The 24,784-nt window shown below is 40.0% G+C and overlaps 1 long non-coding RNA gene across 1 annotated transcript in view; it reads right to left on the bottom strand.

Moving 5' to 3' along the window:
• Nucleotides 1-4,250: 4,250 nt before the first annotated feature.
• Nucleotides 4,251-24,784, bottom strand: part of LOC148776481 (uncharacterized) — an 86,114-nt gene continuing 65,580 nt past the window's right edge. Inside the window, exons 3-4 of the long non-coding RNA XR_016038356.1 lie at nt 8,113-8,283; nt 4,251-4,469 (exon numbers count right to left, since the gene is read on the bottom strand). This is a non-coding gene — a long non-coding RNA (uncharacterized LOC148776481). The remainder of the gene's footprint in view (nt 4,470-8,112; nt 8,284-24,784) is intronic.

Here is a 24,784-nt window from a genome sequence, read left to right as displayed (position 1 = left end):
ATTCCATTTCCCCTCCAGAGGCATCCCTTGGGGAATATTTTCCATCACACTTTATAATGACTTAAATTCCTCTCTGGTAAGAAAGGTAAGGCCCTGTGAACCTCTCCCCCAGCTCCTGCATCAGAAGCCTGCTTTTCAGAAAAACCAATGGTGTGATGCTCAAGTTCTAGGGATAATTTTTCTCCAGCCTTCTAGAAAAATAATGTTGGAAGAACCAAAGTTTCTCTAGTGTCTTAGAGCTCATTTGTCCACAGACCACATGCAGCTTCCCTGACACCACAGGGGAAGCAGAGAGTGAAGTCTTCATGTCTGAAGGAATCGGGCCTCTGTTGCCTGTAAGCTGACACAGAGGACATGTTTTTGAGTGTCCTTAGCCTCAGTCTGGGCAATGCAGGCAATAACACATATTTTGTTGTTCAGTCACTAAGTCATATCCGACTCTTTGCAACCCCATGTACTGCAGCATACTAGGCTTCCCTTACCTTCACTATCTCCCATAGTTTGCTCAAATTCTTGTCCATTGAGTCAGTGATGCCATCCAATCATCTCATCCTCTGCCAGCTTCTTCTCATTTTGCCCTCAATTTTTCCTAGCATCAGGGTCTTTTCCAATGAGTCAGCTCTTCACATCAGGTGGCCAAAGTATTGGAACTTTCAGCTTCAGCATTTGTGCTTCCAGGGAATATTCAGGGTTGATTTCCTTTAGGATTGACTGGTTTGATCTCCTTACATTGCCTTTACGGTAATGTTAAATCACTTAGTGGAGATCTAGATACACAACTGACAACAGAATTGAAAAGCATGAACTTGTTTCTTCTGATTCAGATTTCTGGCAAGACAAACCTGAGATGCCTTAGCATTCATGTAGCCCTCTTAAGAAAATGGATTCAGACTCCTCAGACATAGGTAACTTGCCGCCCTTCTGAAATCTGATCTAAGAAGTATCCAGCAGCAAGCACAGTGGTTTAGAAGGACTTAAGTGCCAGGGTTAGTGATAGCTCTGCCAAAGCCTTACCCATAGGAGATTCAAATAGGTAAAATTATTTATTTGAAAGTCATTTATCCAAGAATATACACCTGAATCAAAGAGAAAACCAACTGTCCAATCTTCTTTATCATAAATGTCCATCGAAATGAAAGAAACAACCATGGGATAAATACTAACACACAGGCAATTTAATTTGCAATGTCAAGAAAGAGACCAAATGTTATCTTTAATCACTTATTCAGTCATTATTTCCATCTTTAATATGTGAAATATAAGTCCAAGTTAAAGTGACTATGCCTCCCTTAAATTTTCTCTGGCTCTTAAAGCTTCTGAGTTTATTGAAAGTAAAAATGAAAGTGTCTCAGTCATGTCAGACTCTTTGCGACTGCATGGACTATACAGTCCATGGAATTCTCCAGGCTAGAATACTGGAGTAGGTAGCCATTCCCTTCTCCAGGGGACCTTCCCAACACAGGGATCGAACCCAGGTCTCCCACATTGCCCGTGGATTCTTTGCCAGCTGAGCCACCAGGCAAGCCCAAGAACACTGGAGTGGGTAGCCTTTCCCTTCTCCAGAAGATCTTCCCTACCCTGGAATCAAACTGGGGTCTCCTGAATTGCAGGCAGATTCTTTACCAACTAAGCTATCAGGGAAACCCTCTGAGTCTATTCAGTTCAGTTCAGTCACTCAGTCGCGTCCGACTCTCCACGACCCCATGAATCACAGCACGCCAGGCCTCCCTGTCCATCACCAACGCCTGGAGTTCACTCAAAGTCATGTCCATCGAGTCGGTGATGCCATCCAGCCATCTCATTCTCTGTCGTCCCCGTCTCCTCCCACCCCCAATCCCTCCTAGCATCAGAGTCTTTTCCAGTGAGTCAACTCGTCGCATGAGGTGGCCAAAATATTGGAGTTTCAGCTTTAGCATCAGTCCTTCCAATGAACACCAGGATTGATCTCCTCTAGAATGGACTGGTTGGATCTCCTTGCAGTCCAAGGGACTCTTAAGAGTCTTCTCCAGCACCACAGTTCAAAAGCATCAATTCTTCGGCGATCAGCTACTGGGTCTCAAACAGAAAATTTGAAGTTATGGAGCTGAAAGTTTCAAATAGAGTGAGGTTCTAATTCCCAAACCACCCTGTTGAGGTGAAAACATGCATCACACTCTTGTATTGTCTTCTGAGTCATTTTCCTCCAAACATAGAAACAAGGCACAGAAAAGCCAAGCCCAGCCCAGCCTCACTGCTCTACGTTTGGCCAGGGAACTCATTCTGCTTCTGGTTGTACAAAGTGTGACAGGACGGCAACCCATGGACTTCACTCAGCACTGAAAGAATCTTAAATGGAACTCAGAACAGCCTCCCTGAAAGTTGTTACGTTGAAACGATTATGCAGCAATGATTTTTAACACATTGTTGTTCAGTTGCTAAGTCATGTGTGACTCGCTGCAACCCCATGGACTGCAGCATAAGGTCACAAAACCTCTTGGCCCTCTGAATAAGTTGTGACTGGGAAAAAGAACACAGAAAACCACTTACTATGTGTTGCTATGAGTGGGCTTCCCCGACGGCTCAGATGGTAAAGAATCTACCTGCAATATAGGAAATCTGGGTTCGATCCCTGGGTGGGGAAAATGAAGGGACTGGCAACACACTCCAGTATTCTTAGCTGGAGAATTCCTTGGACAGAGAAGCCTGGCGGGGTACAGTCCATGGGGTCGCAAAGGGTCAGACACAACTGAACAATTACTTTCCAACAGAGTGTGGATATGGTAATTTTCTATAAACCTGGTCTCTGGCACAGCTTTCTTAACCCGGTTGTAATCAGAAATTAAACACAATGCAGAATCATAAATAGCTTTTCATATGTCAGGCAATCAGACACATGGCACAGTGGAGGAATCTTGAACTTCAAGCCCTGCTTGGCCATTTCCTAGCTCTGTGACCTTGGGCAAATACTTCAATATGTCTGTGTTTCAGTCTCCTTGCTTGTCAAACATGCCAAACACACAGACATGCCAAAGATGTAACTAGATGCTATAACTGAAAGCGATTTGTGAGATATAAAACTTGATCCTAATATAAATATTATCCTATTAACTGAGTCCAAAATGAGTATACTCTTTAGTTGGCCCACAATCTATTTCTATTAGAGATGGCGTGAATTGGGAAGATGAACTTTTAGATAGATGTTTATCTTTAAGTTTGTGTGAGGCTCCGCTGGTGATTCCTGCTGCAACCCAGAATGGCAAGCATCCTAGGCAGCCAAAGAAAGGTCTTGGGATATAATGGGGAAAAATTAGTTGATCTTGGTTGACCTTGCAATGTGCTGTCCTTTAATCCTGTATAATCATATTACATGACCACAACCAAACTTACTTCTCTCCATTTCCCACTCTTGCTACTTAGAAAGGAGACATGCATTTGTATACTTTTTACAAACTCTGTACTATATTCTGGAGAAGGAAATGGCAACCCCACTCCAGTACTCTTGCCTGGAAAATCCCATGGACAGAGGAGCCTGGGTAGGCTACTGTTCAGTGGGCTTCCCTGGTGGCTCAGACAGTAAAGAATCTGCCTGCAATGAAGGAAACCTGGGTTTGATCCCTGGGTCAGGAAGAGTCCCTGGAGAAGGGAATGGCAACCCACTCCAGTATTCTTGCTTGGAGAATCCCATGGACAGAGGAGCCTGGCTGGCTAACATCCATGGGATTATAGTCAGACACAACTGAGCGACTAACATACACATACACTATGTTTGGTACCTGGCAAACAATCTTTATTTTATGTCTTATATTTGAACTTTAATGATCACCAGGCAATTTTTCTCTCACCTAGTTCAGCTTCCTGATTTTTAAGTGAATTCTCATGAATTATCTGCTTTTGTCTCTTTCTCTTGGTCTTTTGGTCTCCCTACCCTTTGCCTCTGTTACTTTGTCCCTCTGTATCTCCGTCTTTCCTGCAAACACACACACACACACACACATGTGCACACACCCAATCCTACAGTGTCCTAATTTAGACTCTGTTTTCCATGTAAGATGTTTCACTGAGCATCTGCTGAGCCCCAGGGTACAGAGTGACAGTCTTCAGTTCTTCTCAGGCACATATCTATGGAAGACTCTGGATTATTTTGATTGTTGTTATTGTAAGGTCAAAATGGCCCAATGATGTTAGATAAAATAACTCAGACACCAAATAGGTGATATAACAAGCTTTAATGGCTCAGCACTCCTGGGCGGGGTTCCCGGACCCAAGCAAGTGAGGTCGAGGAAGTCCACGCCCGAACAAAGGCAAGAGGCAGCTTATATAGCTTTACAGTAAAAAACAGCGAAATTTTTCCCAAATAAGGCAAGATTTGGAGTGGTGGTCCCTCATAGGTCAGTTAGCCAGGGGGCAAGATTGGGTTGGTTGCCCGGTCTGCTCAAGGTTATGCTGATGCAGTGGAATAGTTCTTGCTGTTTCTGGGCAGAATGCTGTTTCTGGACAGGAGGTTAGGAGGCGGAGGTTAGGAGGCGGAGGTTAGGAGAGGGTTGATTTCTACCAGGAACCGCTGTATCAAGGACACTCTAGCAGTGGGGGAGGGAATGAGGGAACAGAGCACAACAGTCAGCGTTTTTTTCTGCCAGCGGGAAAAAGGAAGGGGAGGAAGGAGAAGAGGCCACAATGGCCACCGAGGTCCGACTTTACAGTTATCTGTATACAGACACCACAAAAGAAATTACTTACTCCTGGAAAGAGATGCCAAACCCTTAATTTAAAAATAAATACCAAATGAGTAAGTCCCAAAGCATTATTTCTCCTTCAAACTCAGAACATTTTAATTACCTTGAAATAAACAAAGAGCCTTGGCCAGGTTAATCATACCATTTTTTCAAAATTCCCTGTCTCCTATATGCTAAGGATTTCTACCTGCCCCAGTGTAGTTCATGGCTTGAACCTTTGTTTATTCTACCCCTGCAGTGGTAACGAACCCATTAAACAAGGGAAGTAATTTAGTCCTAAATTTGCATGAGAGCTAATGTGAGCACAGAAGTTATCAGTGACCCATCTCTTTAATTGTGCATTGGACCAAAATGGTCAGACTTCCTGCCTCTAGTTACATATTTAGATGAGATAAGAAGCAAAGAAAAGCATAGAGTTTTAAGGACTAGAGTGTTATTCTCCTTATTGAGCAATTTATGCTATTTAGTGTTGTAGTCTAATGAGAAACACAGATTTCCCTTGTCATAGGAGGCAGATGACAGCAAGGAGGGACACGGGGCTAAATACATTTGTATACAATTCTAAGTAAGAAAGACCTATAGATGGAATGGTTCCCAAACATGCTTCAGCCTAACTTCAAACTACTAGCTGCAAACTAGACTTGAATCTCCCCAAGGAGTGATGAGACAGTCAACTCACTGCTGAGCCACTGCTGCTCAGAAGCAACTGAATACTAGAATCTGTGGAATGTTTACCAGTCAGACAAGTGAAACTCAGGGCATAATCCCTCAGAGCCATCCACAATCCTCTTCAATGGGCAATACCTCGAGATTAAATAGAATTTTCTCAGTCCAACTAAACTGGATCAGGGGACAGTCAGAAGTCTGGGCTCTTCTTAGTTTCATCAATGAATAATAAATAGTTTAAAGTCTCATTTATAAAGACAAAGTTATTTCAATTGAAGGATTAATATCTTTAGTTATGGGGAAAGTTTGGGTTATCTCTTGTAGGATTTCTTCTTTGCTGATCTTTCTATTCTCTAGTTCTGAAACACTTAAAGACACCTTTGGAGCTTTCCTCTATGTCTCTCAATTTCTCTTTTCATATGTTAAACCTCTTCATCTGCCTTCCAGGTCATTCCTTTAGTTTTACCATCTCACTCTTAACTTTCTCTTCAACCAAATCTACCAGACATGGGACAAGGGTGAAGAAACCTTGGTCCCACAGTGCACCTTTAAAAGAAGCACTCACTTGCAGAGTCTTGCAAGTTCAAGGCTTTCACCTGTCAGTGTTGGCCTCCTTAAATTATGCATCCTGGCTGCCTCCCTTGTCTCAACGCTGGTCTTGACCCAGGTGACTAGACTCTAGTTTACCTTATCAGCCACAATGTTTATTTCAATGAATACACTTTCCACTCCTAAGGTTTCTAGATGAATTTTTAAATTCCTTACTGTTTTTGATTAATAATCCTTCATTCTCACTCCCTCTCTGACTTATTTGATGATTGTTAACATATTTTCATATTGCACCATTATTTCTAGTTCTTCACCATAAAATCTATAGGCAAATTTATAGGTTTCTGGTTTCTTATGTGTAGCGTCTGTAGATTATTGAGTCTGCTAACTAGCATCATGACAGAAAGCATCCTTGTGTATTTTGTCATTTTTGTCTGAAAACTCATCTTGCTTGGGAGATTTGCTTCTGGTTAACTCCCCTCCCTGTCAAGTGGTTTTATGGTTGGTAATATCACCCTGGCACTCCAGATATGCATCACCAAGTTGAAATGTATCTCATTACCAGCCACCACCAGTAATGTCACATCAACATCATGGCTATGTGCAACAGGGCCTGGTTCCCATTCTAACCCAGATGTCTCTTCTCCATCCCAGAACCACAGGAAAGCAGGATTCAATGATGGGTAGTTAGTGGAATTTTTTCATGTCTACTGACTGCCAGATGCTATAAACACTGATCTCAGCTTCATCTGGGAAGCCCAACTCAAGTTTCTTTCTGCCTTTTGTGGAATGAGCAATGCCTTCATCACCAAATGGCCTTTGAAGCTCAGCCTCCACTGTTTGTGTAAAGAATCTGCTGCCTATGAACCAATCACCTTTACCCTCTGTTTCCCAATATAGGTTTCTGTTAGCTCCAGATCATTGGATCTTAGCCTCTTTTTTTGAGTTTGATTGTATTTTAAAAATAATTAAGCATTTTTTGCTTGTTTTTCCCCTCTCTTTTTAAAAAATGAGATAGATACAAGGTGAAAGCAGGGGATAAATCAGCTATATCAACATGATCAGGAAAAACATAATTTATCACGTGTTAACTTTTTAATTACTTATATGAGTGGTATAATGGCCCACAGAGCTAAAAGATATTTGACTTAAACAATCTATCTTGTCAAAGCCACAATATGCCTATGCTAATTTCCTACTTTTACTGTCAGTCATCTATTTTTGTATGAAAACTATTGTAAAAATTAGTAGCTTATCTAACAAAACATGTACAGTTTCCATAAACTAAAATGTATAAAATTCTGCTGAAAGCAAAACTATAAACAACTAGACAGATATATATAGTTACCCCTCCATCAGTTCCACACCCATGGATTAAACCAACTGCAGATTGAAAATATTCAAAAAAAGTAAGGCAGGAAATTAAAAGAGCAAAAATTGAATTTGCCACTATTTACACAAACTATTTTCATCGTATTTATACTATTTAAGTAACATCTATCTTGTATTAGGTATTGTAAGTAATCTGTGTGTGGACTTAGTCACTGTCATGTCTGACTCTTTGCAACACTTTGGACCGTAGCCCTCCAGGCTCCTCTATCCATGGGATTCTCCAGGCAAGAATACTGGAGTGGGTTGCCATGCCCTCCTCCAAGGGATCCTCCCTGACCCAAAAATTGAACCTGTGTCTCCTGCATTGTAGGCATATTCTTTATTTGCTGAGCTATTGGGGAAGCCCTGTAAGTAATCTAGAGATTACTTATTTAAAATAACCAGGATGATGTGCACAGGACATATGCAAATACTATACCATTTTATATAAAGGACTTGAGCATCTACAGATTCTGCTACCTGTGGGAGTCCTATAATCAAACCCCATGGATACAGAATGACTACTGTACTGTGATCACAGGTTAGAAGTCTCAGTGTAGTAAAGAGGTCAATTCTCCCCAAATTGTTCCTTAGATTTAAAGCAATTCCTATCAAAATCCCATGTAAGCAAGAAAAACACATTCCAAAATTTATATGGGAAGGAAAAGGAACTAGAATGGCTAAACCAATTTTGGAAAAAAAAGAATTGAGTAAGAAAAATCATTGAAAATGAAAGTGTTAGTTACTCAGTTGTATAGGACTCTTTGTGATCCCATGGGTAGAGGAGCAGCAGATTCTTTACCATCTGACTTACCATATTGTGAGCTTCCCAGGTGGTGCTAGTGGTAAAGAACCCGCTTGCCAATGTAGGAGACTTGGGTCCCATTCCTGAGTCGGGAAGATCGCCTGGAGGAGGGCGTCGCAACCCACTGCAATATTCTTGCCTGGAGAATTCTGTGGACAGAGGAGCCTGGTGGACTACAGTCTGTAGAGTTGCAAATAGTTGGACATGACTGAAGTGACTTAGCACATAGTCATCTTAACAATAATAACAGTCACATAATAACTGTGTGGTATTGGTAAATTAGCAGACAGATCAATAGAACAATATAGAGAACCAAGAAATTTGAATAATTTCATTTATAATAATTTGGATTCTTTTTACAATTGTGTAAAAGCAGTTCAATGGATGCCATATTGTTTTCCCAATAAACTGTGTTGAGACAAATGTAAACTAAGAATGAACATCAACCTAAAACTCACACCACATTTAAAACTTAATTCAAATGGATCCTAGACTTAAGTGTAAAATGTAAAACTATAAGAGCTTTTGAGGAAAACAATGAAGTCTTCAGGACCTTGGGCTAGGTGAGAAGTTCTTAGATATGATACTAAAAGCACAATACATATAAGAAAAATTAATGAATTGGATGCTATCAACTTTAAAAACAGTTGTACCACAAAAGATCCTGTTAAGTGAATGGAAAGATAAGCTCAAGACTGGAAGAACATATTTGTAAACCATAGATCTATCAAAGAACAAGTTCCTAGAAGAAACTTGGTACATTCATACAATGAACTACCACTCATCAGTTAAAAAAGAATGAACTTCTGATTCATACAATAACTTGGATGGACCTCAAAAGGGTACACATACTATATGATTCAATTTATATAACATGCTTGAAATAACAGAACAATAGAAATGATAAACACATGAGTGGTTGCCCAGGGACACAGGTAGGAGTGTGGTGGGGGTATATACCAGTACAAAGAGAAAGCAGGAAAAAGAGCTTTTGTGGAGATGCTGACAGTTATACAAATCTATATGTGGAAGAAAACTGCACTGAATTACACACACACACAGAAATGAATGCTGATATTTTAAACACATGGTGAAAACTAAGCTTACTCTACTTCACAGCACTGTACTTAGGTGGATTTCCTGCTTTTGATATTATACTACAACTATAAAAGATGCCATCATTATGGAAAGTTGGGTGAAGAATATACCAGACTCTTCAGTTTTTTCAAGTCAAAATAAAAAGTTTAAGACAATTGTGGCTTAAAGCAACAATTGTTTAAATAGCACACCACTCTCTGCCTGCGTGCTAAGTCACTTCAGTCATGTCCAACTCTATGCGACCCCATGAACTGTAGCCTGCCAGGCTCCTCCATCCATGGGATTTCTCAGGGAAGAATACTGCAGTCGGATCTTCCCAAACCAGGGATCAAACCCGCATGTCTTCTGTCTTCTGCATTGGCAGGTGGATTCTTTACCACTAGCACCACCTAAGAAGCTACCACTCTTAAGAGTTGGCACTTCTGGCTGGGATCAACCGAGCAGTTCTTCAGCCAGTCTCAGTATGGATAACTCATGCCTTTGCAACCAGACATGGAGATGCAGGTTCGATCCTTGAGTTGGGAAGTTCCCCTGGAGTAGGAAATGACAACCCAGTCCAGTGTTCTTGCCTGGAGAATTCCATGGACACAGGAGCCTGGTGGGCTACAGTCCATGGGGTCACAAAGAATCGGATACGACTGAGTAACTAACACTTTCACTAGTCTGCTAAGTTGTCTCTGCTTCTGGGACTTTGCTGGTTGGGATGATGAGGACTGCTAGGCCACACATCTCTCCTGTTCAGCAGACTAGCCCCACCACCCTGTAGGTGGCAGCTACAGGGTTCCAAAGGCAGCAAGAGAGTAAGGTCCAGTGCACAAGCTCATCATAAATCTCTCTTTGTATCAAGTTGCTAAGAGTCCTACTCTGCAAAACAAATCCAACCTAAATTCCAAGGGTGGGGAAATAGACTCAGCTACGGTGGGAGGAGCTGCAAAATGTGTGGCTATTGTTTTTCAACCTATCACAGTCAGTGCACTTCTGGGTAATGGAGAAAGAAACTGATTTGGAAGTTCAAGATTACATTTTCTCTAATTTGCTAGTGATCGTTTCTCATACATTCCCTGTCCTGAATGACAGTAAGTACATGGAGAAAAGAAGGGAACAGAAATGTTTTCTTAGAAGTAAAACTACCTTATGCCCTAGCACTCCCACTACTGGGCAGACTGAAAAAGATACATGTACCCCAGTGTTCATTGTAACACTCTTTACAATAAGTAGGACACAGAAGCAACCTGGATGTACATCAGAAGATGAATGGATAATGAAGTTGTGGTACATATACACAGTAGAATATGACTCAGCTACAAAAGGGAACACATTTGAGTCAGTCCTATTGAGGCGGATGAACCTAGAGCCTATCATACATGGTGAAATTAGTCAGAAAGAGAAAGACTAATACTGTATATTCATGCATATATATGGAATATAGAAAGATGGTACCAATGATCCTATGTACTGGGCAGCAAAGGAGCCACAGAGGTAAAGAACAGACTTTTGGACTCAGTGGGACAATTTGAGAGAAAAGCAATGAAACATATGTATTACCATATGTAAAATGTATAAGTGGTACAAGTTTGATGTATGAAGCAGGGCACCCAAAGCCATGCTCTGTGACAACCTGGAAGGATAGATGCAGAGGGAGGTGGGAGGGCAGTTCAGGATAGAGGGGACACATGTATACCTATGGCCATTCATACTGGTGTATGGCTAAAACCATCACAATATTGTAAAGTAGTTTTCTTCTAGTTAAAATAAATAAATAAAAAGAAATATTTTCTTAAAGCATGCAAAGATGGTAGCAGAAAATTTCCCATCCTCAGGGACTTGACCAATAGATTCAAAAGGTCCAAAGATTAGAATTGTCTTGCTCAAGCCTAATCAAAGTGATTATGTGGAAGAGTAAGAGATTAAACACAAAGCTCCCTCGGGGATTGGACTACATCTGACATCTATTGGTGTATCCCTCACAAGCACTACATACACAGTTCATGATCAGTCAATATGGTTATTAAATGTAGAAACTTCACCACAGACCTGGCCTGATTATCACTGACCCTCTAACAGATTAATTAGTGCATGGAATTTGTAGGTAGGTAGGTTGAAAATTAGGAATCTTTTCCAGGTTGGAAATGTTTAGGCTTTTCCTAATTTAAACTTCTCTAACACATACACTTTCAAAGTAGTTGCAAAAATAATTACTAGGCTTAGGCAAATTGTGAAAGTGAAGGACCTGACCTAAATTTTGCTCAGACCTCTCCAACTTGAGCCCAGAAGCTAGAGATCTGGCAAGAGACTAATCTGACAGCCAATAAGCCCTGGAGATACCGAGGAGCACTCGCCCTTGGGTTCTTAGGTTTTTGCCAGAACTCAAAGTACAACTCAGGTGATGTGGAACAAACTCTCAGTCCTACTAGGACTCCCCAAGTAGAGAAAAGTTTCTGGTTGTGATGCACACTTATCAAATCTAATCCCCCTTTCCTCATAATGGTGTATATGTTTGCACCCAAGTAATAGACAGTTTTATTCACTGGATAGTAAGTTAGTCCAAAATTCTTCAAGGAAAAGCTTAACTTCTAAGACACAAAGGCCTCTTCCCCAGTGTAGCAAATTTCCCAAGGGTTTTCTGAGACTACAAGATAAGGGCCACACTGAAAACAAGCAAACAAACAAACAGAAAAGCAACAAAAATGGTTCTTCTCTCAGGAGATGAGGCTACTCCAAGCAGCCCCACACGCACTGCAATCTCTTGGGCTTCCAGACAGGACAGGATAAACAAGACTAATGTACTGTGTTTGTGTGTGTGTGTGTGTGGATGCCTTTCTAGTGAACTGTACACCAGGCAGAGCCAATGCTTAAATGAAAGGCAGGGATCTATTAAGAGAGTAATAGTCTACAAAGTCTATTCCATGCCTCAAGATGTGAAATTTCATCAAAGGAATGAAAATAGTGCATATGAAGTCCTCTCAAATATGGAACTGATCTGAAAGACTTCATTATAATATCCAGACTCTCAGTATCTATCAAAAGTATGCCTGTTTCTGGGCCACTGCCTAGAATATCATGCAAAGTGTTTTATTGCTAACATAAGGTTTATATAATGTTCATCAGAAAAGCATAACAAGAACAATTATAAATCTCACATAAAATTGAAGTTTTGAAGCTTCTCTGGCGTTTCTTATTCAATATTTTATTTGATACCACCCAACCACCCAGGACACTATCATTAGCTGCATTTTGCAAATGAGTAAACTGAGGCTCAAAAACTGAAGGCCACCTATGTGTCAATGACAGAACCTGACCTACCATGGAATTCTCCAGGCCAGAATCCTAGAGTGGGTAGCCTTTCCCTCCTCCAGGGGATCTTCCCGACCCAGGGATCGTACTCAGGTCTCCTGAATTGTGGGTGGATTCTTTACCTGCTGAGCCACAAGGGAAGCCCAAGGATACTGGAGTAGGTAGCCTACCCCTTCTCCAGCAGATCTTCCTGACCCAGGAATTGAACTGGGGTCTCCTGCATTGCAAGCAGATTCTTCACCAACTGAGCTATCAGGGAAGTCCAGTTACAGACTCAGTGTCCCCTTTCTGTTAGTCTACCACTGTGGGAAAATTCCACAAAGGGGGAAAGATGTGGAAGAGCTATCTCAAGTACTGAAAAGAATGGCTACTATTCAAAATCAAGAGTCAGAGACCACAGGAGCCAGCTTGAACTGGTTCCCACAGGCCAAAGTTGGCACAGTTTGAGCACTGAAATAAGCAAGGATAGAAATGGACTTAGTGAATAAAATTAGAACCTATAAGTCTATGCTAATATAAATAAATAAAATGGATAAACAAAGATGAAGAGAAAGTAACTCTTGACAGTAGAATTCCAAGTAAAAACTATAGAAGAGATGGCATGGTTAAAATAGCATTCAGTTCAATTCAGTTCAGTTCAGTTCAGTCTATCCGGTGAAAGTCTTATGAGAAACAAAGTATTTACATAGTATCAAAGTATTTCCCCATTAATTATTTAGGATTGAATACAAGAGGAAAATAGTAGCTTTACAGTGGAGAAACTGGCAGGCATTCCCTGAAACACCAAGTGCTAGGAGTCGCTGACATCATGTGTCTCCTTATGGTTCTACTGAGGAAGACATAACATCACTTTTCTGGCATTTTGGTCAAAAGTGTAAAACTTGTGACTATTTTATGGATGGCGGTCTGAACTAATCTGGACAAAACATCAGAAAACCCAAATTGAATGGCATTCTACAAAATAGTCTGTACTGTTTTAAATGTCAAGGTCAAAAATGGCTGAGGAAATGTTCCAGAGTCAGAGTGACTAAAGGGACATAACAATCAAATGCCACGTGGACTCCTGGTTTGAACACTGGCCAGGCTGGGGAAAAAAAAGCTACAAAGAAGATCATTGGAATAATAACACACTGAAACATTGTTTCAATAATACATTGCTTCTAATACACTGAAATATAAATCACCATAATACATTGCTTCTAATACAGTGAAACATAAATCACCATACATACACCTGGCAGGAAAAAAAAAATGATTGACAAACCTGAATATGGGCTGCAGATTTTAGATTATAATATTGTGTCCATGATAAATTCAGATCTTGATATTTATATTTTGATTATGTAAAAGGAAGCCCTTCTTAGGAAAAAAAGTATTGAAATATTTAGGGGTAAGTGTGCAATGTGTCCAACTTATTTGCCAACAGTACAGAAAAACAAGAGGTAAGCACTGGGTGGGGCCAGAAAGTTCTTAGATATTACAACGGTACAAACAGGTGCACAGTTTGTTTAGCTGTGGTATTAAATTTTCATGGAGTAAATGACTTCAATAATTGTTTAAAATGTCTCCTGAAAGAATAAGTAATGAAAAAAATTGAAAAAGAAAAAGAGAGGTGAGGGAGGAAGAAAACAAAATCAAACTGAACTCATGTAAAGAAAGAAAATATAGGAACCCTCTTTACGTTTAGCCTGTGTCTTCCCCAATGGCTCAGCAGGTAAAGAATCCACTTGCAATATAGGAGACACAGGATTCAATCCCTGGGTCAGGAAGATCCCCTGGAGAAAGAAATTTCCTAGTATTCTTGCCTGTGAAATCCCAGGATCAAAGGAACCCGGCAGGCTACAGTCCACGGGGTCACAAAGAGTTGGACACGACTAAGCAACTAGGCATGCATGCATGCCTTTCTTGGTCTTGGTCTTTAAGTGTGAAAATTTTCAAATTAAAAAGTTGCAAGAATAAAACATACATATTTAGAGGTAAAGCATCAACAACAGTAGAAATAGCACTCTGGTCCAAGGAAAGATCCATGTACATAGTCACTTGAATGGCTTTTATTGCTGCTTCTCTACCACCCGCTGCATACATGATATTCATGTTGGCACGCTTGACTATTTTATGGATGGTGGTCTAGTCATCTCCCTGCCTGAGGACAGTACTGGCTCAGTAGGGCCATTCACTTTTTAAGGAGAGCATTCTATGTGACAGAAGGTGACATGTTCCAGCTTCATGAAGGACAGCACAAAACAAAGGTTTTTAAAAATAGCAGATAAGATCTAGGTTAGAATGAGAAAAAAGCTTTAAAAATAAAATAGTTGGGAATACAAATTACTGAGTTGGTTATGGAATATTCTCTCACAAAGACCTTTAAAAGATGAGTAATATTTAAGAATATTATCAGGCACACATCTGTTAAAGGACAGCTCAAGGATGACTTAGTCCATTCAAGCTGCTATAACAAAATACATAGGCTGCTGCTACTACTGCTGCTACTGCTGCTGCTGCTAAGTCACTTCAGTCGTGTCCAACTCTGTGTGACTCCATAGATGGAAGCCCACCAGGCTCCCCCGTCCCTGGGATTCTCCAGGCAAGAACACTGGAGTGGGTTGCCATTTCCTTCTCCAATGTGTGAAAGTGGAAAGTGAAAAGTGAAAGTGAAAGTGAAGTCGTGTCCGACCCTTAGCGACCCCACGGAATGTAGCCTACCAGGCTCCTCCATCCATGGGATTTTCCAGGCAAGAGTACTGGAGTGGCTTGCCATTACCTTCTCCAAAATACATAGGCTAGGGGGTTTAAAACACAGAAATTTACTCCTCACAGTCCTAGAGTCTGGGAAGGCCAAGATCAAGGTGACAACCAGTTCAGTGTCTAGTGAGCACCCACCTCCTAGTTCATCAGTGGTAACTTTTCATTGTGTCCTCACAGGTAGAGAGATAAGCTGAACCTCTGGAGTCCTTTATAATGGGCTCACCCTCATGATCTAAATACCTCTTAAGTTCCCACCTCCCAACACTTTCATTTTAGGAATCAGTATTGGGGGGACAAATTCAGAGCATAACAAAGGGCAAGAAGATGTATTAGAAGAGCCTTTCATTCATTTATTGATGCTCTCAGCATGCCCTCAAACTTGAGTAAAGCATGCCCTCTGCCTTTAAAGAACATGCCGACTGGTAGAAAGATTAGTTTACGATTATCATTTCTCATTATAATAAAACCTTAGCACCTTATTTCACATTCTCAGGCTTTACAATGTTTTCCTAACATGTCATTATCATCCTAATTGCTGTCCTAATTGTTGTCGTTATCATTAATACACATGTATTTCTATCCTAGTACCGCTGTCACTATACAGCTACCTTTGCATATTTTTTAACCACTAGTGATAGCACAGGATAAAAACAAGTTTAAAAAAAAAATCCTCATTCTACAGCCTTTCAACCAGGTATGCTGAGATGGTAAACAGCTCCCTCTGGGACCCCACAAAAGTCAAATTACTAAGCTTTCCTGAGGCCCTGTGTGTTAGCCCCATGCAAAATTGGCTCCATTGCTGCCATTTTCTGGCCAGTGGATTCCCTCACTTGATTAATTAACTCAAAATTGCCTCTCAATGGCAAGCCAGACTTCTGTTTCCAATTTCCTTCTCTGCTGAAAAGTAAATAGGTTTGACCACATTTTCAAGCCCCTGTGCATGGGTCTTTTGTGCTACTAGGAAACCAGTATCCGATGGAAGGGGTCTGGGCCAGTGCCAAGTTAGGGATTTGATTTCTTTGTTGTCTTTCAGTAAAACCTAGCTAACCACAATCCCTCTCCACCATTCCTCTGCAATGTGCTTGAACTACAGCCAAGAACCCATCCTACAATATGAAGAAGAAGGAAAAAAAAAAAAAAATGTAGGAAATAAGTAAATCAGCAGCCATAGGGAAAAAATAGGGCTTGTGAATATTGCCTATACATCACACTTTCTTTTTACATCTTTATAAAAATCTCTAGACCCTGAACACACAGTTATATGCAGGAATGACCCCAAGGGCCTCCCATTCTCTCCTCCCACCCAAGAAGATTATAAGATTATAAACATGGGGCAAATTCCTGTGCTCCTATTCCTTGGGGCCTATGCCCTGGCTTCTGACTTTAGGGATGGAGGGTGGAATGGCAAATGCCTAAGAGGTTTGAATGACTATCCAAAGAGAAGCAGATGGCTTTAACAGGCCTGTGCCAGTACATGATCTGTGTCATCTCCATGCCACTCACTTTTCCCCAAACCAAGGGAAAAACATTAAAAATGAGTCTCTGTTCACTCATGAGGTGAATTTACAGGACAAGAGGCTTCCTGTATGGAAAGAATAATGGTATCAGGCCAGGGCATAAGCACTGAAGAAGGGCTCAGGATTTTGCACAACTTCTCTTCCAACAGGCGGACAATCTTTTATTCTCCCTCCATTAACTCCTTACTCCACTCCTCCCCATAGACATTAATAAACTTTCTCCAAATCCTCCAAATAGTGATAGCAGCATAAACATAGGCACAAAGAAAAGAAAATATGGGGCATCTATTGGGAAGAGTAAATAATTGGAAAACAGAGAACATGAGGGATAGTATGAGGAAGAATGACCAGAAGTTTAGGCTCAGATTTGCAGATCATGAGCACAAGGCCAAAAGTTCAAACATTGTTGATGGGAACTTACTGAAATATTAAATTTGATATTAAAAGATAGAACTTTAGAAAAATTACCTATTTAGAAGAAAGATGATATCACATCATAAAAGAGAAAAAGCTAAGCATGAGAATTGGTAAAATAGGAGTGCTTCACCTCAAGGATGGATTCCTGTGACTGACGTTGGGAGCCAGGCATACAAGGACAAGTTGAAACAAATAAATCTTTATCTGATAGAAATTAGCTCATTAGTTCTTGCAAAGAGAACAAACATCCTAGAAGAAACCCTGAGGACTCTTTTACAAGCCATTAAAGGCTTCAACAATATGTGAACCATGAACTTCCAGATGTTCAAGCTGGTTTTAGAAAAGGCAGAGAAACAAGAGATCAAATTGCCAACATCCACTGGATCATGGAGAAAGCAAGAGAGTTCCAGGAAAACACCTACTTCTGCTTTACTGACTATGCCAAAGCCTTTGACTGTGTGGATCACAATAAACTGTGCAACATTCTGAAAGAGATGGGAATACCAGACCACCTGACCTGCCTCTTGAGAAATCTGCATGCAGGTCAGGAAGCAACAGTTAGAATTGGACATGGAACAACAGACTTGTTCCAAATAGGAAAAGGAGTACGTCAAGGCTTTATATTGTCACCCTGCTTATTTAACTCATATACAGAGTACATCATGAGAAACGCTGAGCTGGATGAAGCACAAGCTGGAATCAAGATTGCCGGGAGAAATATCAATAACCTCAGATATGCAAATGACATCACCCTTATGGCAGAAAGTGAAGAAGAACTAAAGAGTCTCTTGATGAAAGTGAAAGAGGAGAGTGAAAGAGTCGGCTTAAAACTCAACATTCAGAAAACTAAGATCATGGCATCCGGTCCCATCACTTCATGGCAAATAGATGAGGAAACAGTGGGAACAGTGACAGATTTTGTTTCGGGGGTCTCTAAAATCACTGCAGCTGGTGATTGCAGCCATGAAATTAAAAGATACTTACTCCTTGGAAGAAAAGTTATGACCAACCTAAACAGCATATTAAAAAGCAGAGACATTACTTTGACAACAAAGGTCCGTCTAGTCAAGGCTATTGTTTTTCCAGTACTCGTGTATGGATGTGAGAATTGGACTATAAAGAAAGCTTAGTGAAAAAGAATTGATGCTTTTGAACTGTGGTGTTGGAAAAGACTCTTAAGAGTCCCTTGGACTGCAAGGAGATCCAACCAGTTCATCCTAAAGGAGATCAGTCCTGGGTGTTCATTGGAAGGACTGATGTTGAAGCTAAAACTCCAATACTCTGGTCACCTCATGAGAAGAGTTGACTCACTGGAAAAGACTCTGATGCTGGGAGGGATTGGGGGCAGGAGGAGAAGGGGACAACAGAGGATGAGATGGTTGGATGACATCACCAACTCAATGGGCATGAGTTTGTGTAAACTCCAGGAGTTGGTGATGGACAGGGAGGCGTGGCATGCTACAGTCCATGTGGTTGCAAAGAGTCAGACATGACTGAGCAACTGAACTGAAGTCCTAATGAATATCTTACTCTGGGTTCATTCAGGTCAAAAACTGATCCTTAAACTGGGCAGCAACATTTCCCACTCAGGGAAAGTTTATCTTTTTGCCATACCTGTAGTCTTGAACATTTTTTGCTCTGTCATACATGGAAAAGAGCTCCAAGTTTGGCAGTTTTATGAAAGTGAGGGGACAGTCATTTTGAGGTAAACCTTATTCTAGGTCTGAAAATCATATAATGAGGGAACTAGACTGATGCTAAAGCTGAAACTCCAATACTTTGGCCACCTCATGCAACGAGTTGACTCACTGGAAAAGACTCTGATGCTGGGAGGGATTGGGGGCGGGAGGAAACATGGACGACAGAGAATGAGATGGCTGGATGGCATCACCGACTCGATGGACATGAGTTTGAGTGGACTCCGGGAGTTGGTGATGGACAGGGAGGCCTGGTGTGCTGTGATTCATGGGGTCACAAAGAGTCGGACACAACTGAGCAACTGAACTGAACTGAACTGAACTGAGTACATCTAATCTAGTCTCTGAGTATCTTGGCCATCTTTAGAAGTTGCTGCTAATATGTTGCCCTTTCTTAACCATAATAAATCTTCATATTTGGAACAAATATTATGTAGATGTTGGAATTTCACTCTTTAATTGACTAAATCTGGAAAAATTGGAAAGCCCACATTCAACTGGAATTTATATGACCAAGAAACAGCTGCCTTGTGATGAGATGAGATAGAAGAGGAGAGGGAGGACAATTTTCTAAGATTGTTTGCCATCTCACTTTCAGTGTCTTCCTTTACTGTATGATTTATTTGCATTTTAAATTTTTTGGTCTGGTTCTTGAAAACAATCTTAATAGTCTTTTAAAAATCATTTTAAATGTTAAACAACTCATGGAAAACAAATTTTTGTACAACTCCGTCAGCATCTAGAGAAAATATTTTGCTTTCTTCAACCCTAAGATGCTGTCTACGAGAAGATGAAAGAAAGACTGTGAATTTTACAGGTATTTTCTCCCAATTAACTAGCTGTGTGTTTGAGTTCTTAATGGTTAAATCTGTGGCAGTGCCTCTTCTGGGTATTTCCCCACAATCAGGTCTTGGGTAATGTGAGAAGGTTCCATTAACTACTGAAATCATACATTCAACAAATATGGTTCAAGTACACTAGTTAATCTGGGGACTTCCAAATGAATCAGATCGTGAACTTCTGCTGACAAAGAATGAAATCTAACAATAATAGATCACATTATAAACATAACCAAATTGCTAGGCAAAACAGTATAAGTTTAAGAGAAATTCAGATTCCATTTCTGGCAATATGGTGAAACAGATTTTTAGAATTTTATGCAGTGTTATTTTATATCCAGAATACATCCTGGGATAGAATATGTAAAAATACTGGATAAAAGTTAAAAATATTTCTAATTATAGCTAATTGGCACATAAAATAGAAATATAGCCCAGAAATAATATGAAAACATGATTACAGAAGAATAAGCCAGTGCTTTAGCTAATATTTTCTCTGAGAGTATCTGTATATCTGAATGAATCACAGATTCCTTTCAGGAGATACAGGTGATGAGAGTATTAGTGAATTAGAAGAAGGATATGAGAAAAAACCTAGAAGGCATGTGCACACAAACAAAGAGATGGGAAATATAAAAGTTTAAGAGATACGGTAGAGTATAAGATTCAATATACACATAATGAGAGTTTCAGAAAAAAAAGAGAAAAATGGAGGCAAAAAAGTGTTCAAAGATATAATGACTAATAGCTTTTCAGAACTGATGAAAGATACCAAAGCCTAGGATCAAGAATCCTAACTAATATGTAATCAGCACACAGTTTATTAAGCTTCTTGAACCTTAGGGTTAATGTCTTTTATATACATGTATATAATTGAATATATATCAATATATATTCCATAAATATTCATATGTATACATATTAATTTTTTTCATAAGAGACATGCCTAAGACAAAAGGAATTTAAAATGTTGACAATATAAAGAGGGAGATTATCTATAAGGCTCTCTAAATACACTAGGTTGTGAATCTCTTTTAATAAAAAAGAGTATGGGATTAAGACAAAAAAAAATTTAAAGGCAAAAATTATCACTGCACAATTCTCTTGACATTAGAAAGTTAACATATAGCCATCTCAGAAGATAGGATTATACCATATGAAGAAAAAATGAGCAGAATATACAAGGATATCTTCATTACTTCAGCATTGTGACAGGCGATTTAAACCCTATTCTCCAGTAGTCAATAAAACAGACAAAATAAATCAAAAAGTGTGGCAATCATTAGTGCTGTTTCACCAAAATTCCAATTCTCCTCCCTCATGCTACAGGGTAGGAATATACTTCCACCCCTTAAAGTAAGGTGTGGCCTTTTTGGTCAGATGACTTGCTTTGGCCAGAAATATGTGTACAGAATTATGTGCATTACTTCTACGCAAAAGCATTTAGTGGTCAATGTGACACTACAGAAGCCTCTTCCCTGCTGTGTCAATCATGGAAGCACAGAGTTGGATCCTGTCAGCCTGATTCCTCAATAAAGATCATGTGAGTATGAGTCAGAAGTAAACTTTAACTGCAGGGCAGTTCATTACAACCTAACCCGTCTTACCATTACAGTAAGGATAGAAAAGAATCAAGTAACAAAATTAAAAAGTTAAATTAGTGCAGATATTTAGAATAGGCACCCAATATTTGGAAAATATATAGGCTTTCGTGTATGCATAAAATGTTTATAAAAATCAAATATATTCTAGATCACAAAACAAGTCTCAGGTCAAAAAAATCAGTGTTAGACCACATATTTTCTACTATACAATAAAGTTAGAAATCAAAACCAAAGGATAACTCTATTTTGGAAAAAGATATCTAAATAATCCATATAAAAAATAATCCATATGTCAAAGAACACAGAGTGAAATTGGGGGAACAAAGCAAAAACTAAATTATAATGAAAACAGTGCTTCTTGAAAGCAAATTTAAGGTTAAAAAAAAATCAGTGTTAGACCACATGTTTTACTACTGAAAACAACAATCACAGAAAACTAACCAATCTGATCACGTGGACCAAAGCATTGTCTAAATCAATGAAACTCCCAAATAGGGAGGAGGGAGGTGGGAGGGGGGTTCAAGAAGGGGAACACATGTACACCTGGGGCGGATTCATGTCAATGTATGGCAAAACCAACCAATATAATATTGTAAAGTAATTAGCCTCCAATAAAAAAATAAATAAATCAATGAAACTATGAGCCACACTATGTAGGGCCACCCTAGATAGACAGGTCACGAGGGAGAGTTCTGACAAAACGTGGACCATTGCAGGAATGGAAACCTCCATTTCCTTTAGGAAAGGAAATGGCAAACCACTTCAGTATTCTTGCCTTGGAATCCCAAGAACAGTGTGAAAAGGTAAAAAGATAGGACGCTGAAAGATAAACTCCCCAGGTCGGCAGGTGCCAATAGTGGAGAACTAACTCAAGAAAGAATGAAGAGATGGAGACAAAGCAAAAACAATACCCAGCTGTGGATATGACTGGTGATGGAAGTAAAGTTTGATGCTGTAAAGAGCAATTTTGCATAGGAACCTGGAATGTTAGGTCCATGAACCAAGACAAATTGGAAGTGGTCAAACAGGAGATGGCAAGAGTGAACGTCGACATTCTAGGAATCAGTGAACTAAAATGGAATGGAATGGGTGAATTTAACTCAGATGATGATAGTATCTACTACTGTGGGCAAGAATCCCTTAGAAGAAATGGAGTAGCCAACATAGTCAACAAAAGAGTCTGAAATGCAGTACATGGATGCAGTCTCAAAAACGACAGAATGATCTCTGCTCATTTCCAAGGCAAACCATTCAATATCACAGTAATCCAAGTCTATGCCCTGACCAGTAATGCTGAGGAAGCTGAGGTTGAATGGTTCTATGAAGACTTACAAGATCTTCTAGAACTAACACCCCAAAAAGATGTCCTTTTCATTATAGGGGACTGGAATGCAAAAGTAGGAAGTCAAGAAATACCTGGAGTAATGGGCAAATTTGGCCTTGGAGTACAGAATGAAGCAGAGTAAAGGTGAACAAAGTTTTGCCGAGAGAACGCACTGGTCATAGCAAACACCCTCTTCCAAAAACACAAGAGAAGACTACACATGGACATCACCAGATGGTCAATACCAAAATCAGATTGATTATATTCTTTGCAGTCAAAGATGGAGAAGCTCTATACACTCAGCAAAAACAAGACAGGGAACTGACTGTGACTCAGATCATGAACTTATTGCTAAATTCAGACTTAAATTGAAGAAAGTAGGGAAAACCACTTGATCATTCAGTTATGACCTAAATCAAATCCCTTACGACTATACACTGGAAGTGACAAATAGATTTAAGGTGTTAGATCTGATAGACAGAGTGCCTGATGAACTATGGACTGAGGTTTATGACACTGTACAGGAGGCAGCAATCAAGGCCATCCCAAAGAAAAAGAAATACAAAAAGGCAAAATGGTTGTCTGAGGAGGACTTACAAACAGCTGTGAAAAAAAGAAAAGTGAAAGGCAAAGGAGAAAAGGAAAGATATACCTATTTGAATACAGAGTGACAAAGAATAGCAAGGAGAGACTAGAAAGCTTTCCTCTGTGATCAGTACAAAGAAAAAGAAAAAAACAATAGAATGGGAAAGACAAGAGATCTCTTCAAGAAAATTAGAGATACCAAAGGAACATTTCATGCAAAGATGGGCACAATAACAGATAGAAATGGTATGGACCTGACAGAAGTTGATAAGACACAACAGATAATAAGAAGGGGTGGCAAGAATACACAGAAGAACTATACAAAAATGATCTTCATGACCCAGATAACCACTATGGTGTAATCAGTCACCTAGAATCAGACATCCTGGAATGTGAAGTCAAGTGGACCTTAGGAAGCATTACTAAGAACAAAGCTAGTGGAGGCGATGGAATTCTAGTTGAACTATTTCAAATCCTAAAAGATGATGCTGTGAAAGTGCCACAATATGCCAACAATTTGGAAAACTCAGCAGTGGCCACAGGACTGGAAATGGTCAGTTTTCATTCCAATCCTAAAGAAAGGCAATGCCAAAGAATGCTCAAACTACCACACAATTGCATTCATCTCACACACTAGCAAAGTAATGCTCACAATTCTCCAAACCAGGCTTCAACAGTACGTGAGCCGTGCACTTTCAGATGTTCAAGCTCGTTTTGGAAAAGGCCGAGGAACCAGAGATCAAATTGCCAACATCCATCAGATCATTGAAAAAGCAAGAGAGCTCCAGGAAAACACCTACTTCTGCTTTATTGACTATGCCAAAGCCTTTGACTGTGTGGATCACAATAAACTGTGGAAAATATTTAAAGAGATGGGAATACCAGACCACCTCACCTGTCTCCTGAGCAATCTGTATTCAGGTCAAGAAGCAACAGTTAGAACTGGACATGGGACAATAGACTGGTTCCAAATAGGGAAAGGAGTACATCAAGGCTGTATATTGTCACTCTGCTCATTTAACTTATATGCAGAGTACATCATGAGGAACGCTGGGCTGGAGGAAGCACAAGCTGGAATCAAGATTGCCAGGAGAAATATCAATAACCTCAGCTATTCAGATGACACCACTCTTATGGCAGAAAGTGGATAAGAACTAAAGAGCCTCTTGATGAAAGTGAAAGAGGAGAGTGAAAGAGTCGGTTTAAAACTCAACATTCAGAAAACGAAGATCATGGCATTTGGTCCCATCACTTCATGGGAAATAGATGGGGAAACAGTGGAAACAGTGACAGACTTTATATTTTGGGCTCCAAAATCACTGCAGATGGTGACTACAGCCATGAAATTAAAAGACACTTGCTCCATGGCAGAAAAGTTATGACCAATCTAGACAGCTTATTAAAAAGCAGAGACATTACTTTGCCAAAAAAGGTCCATCTAGTCAAGGCTATTGTTTTTCCAGTGGTCATGTATGGATGTGAGAGTTGGACTATAAAGAAAGCTGAGCGCTGAAGAATTGATATATTTGAACTGTGATGTTAGAGAAGACTCTTGAGAGTC

Source organism: Moschus berezovskii, chromosome 9, assembly GCF_049115385.1.
Source record: "Moschus berezovskii isolate FMDL1 chromosome 9, NW_MosBer_1.0, whole genome shotgun sequence".
Classification (NCBI taxonomy): Eukaryota; Metazoa; Chordata; class Mammalia; order Artiodactyla; family Moschidae; genus Moschus; species Moschus berezovskii.
The sequence above is the reverse complement of the archived record's forward strand: the minus strand, read 5'-3'. Positions and strand labels throughout refer to the sequence as shown.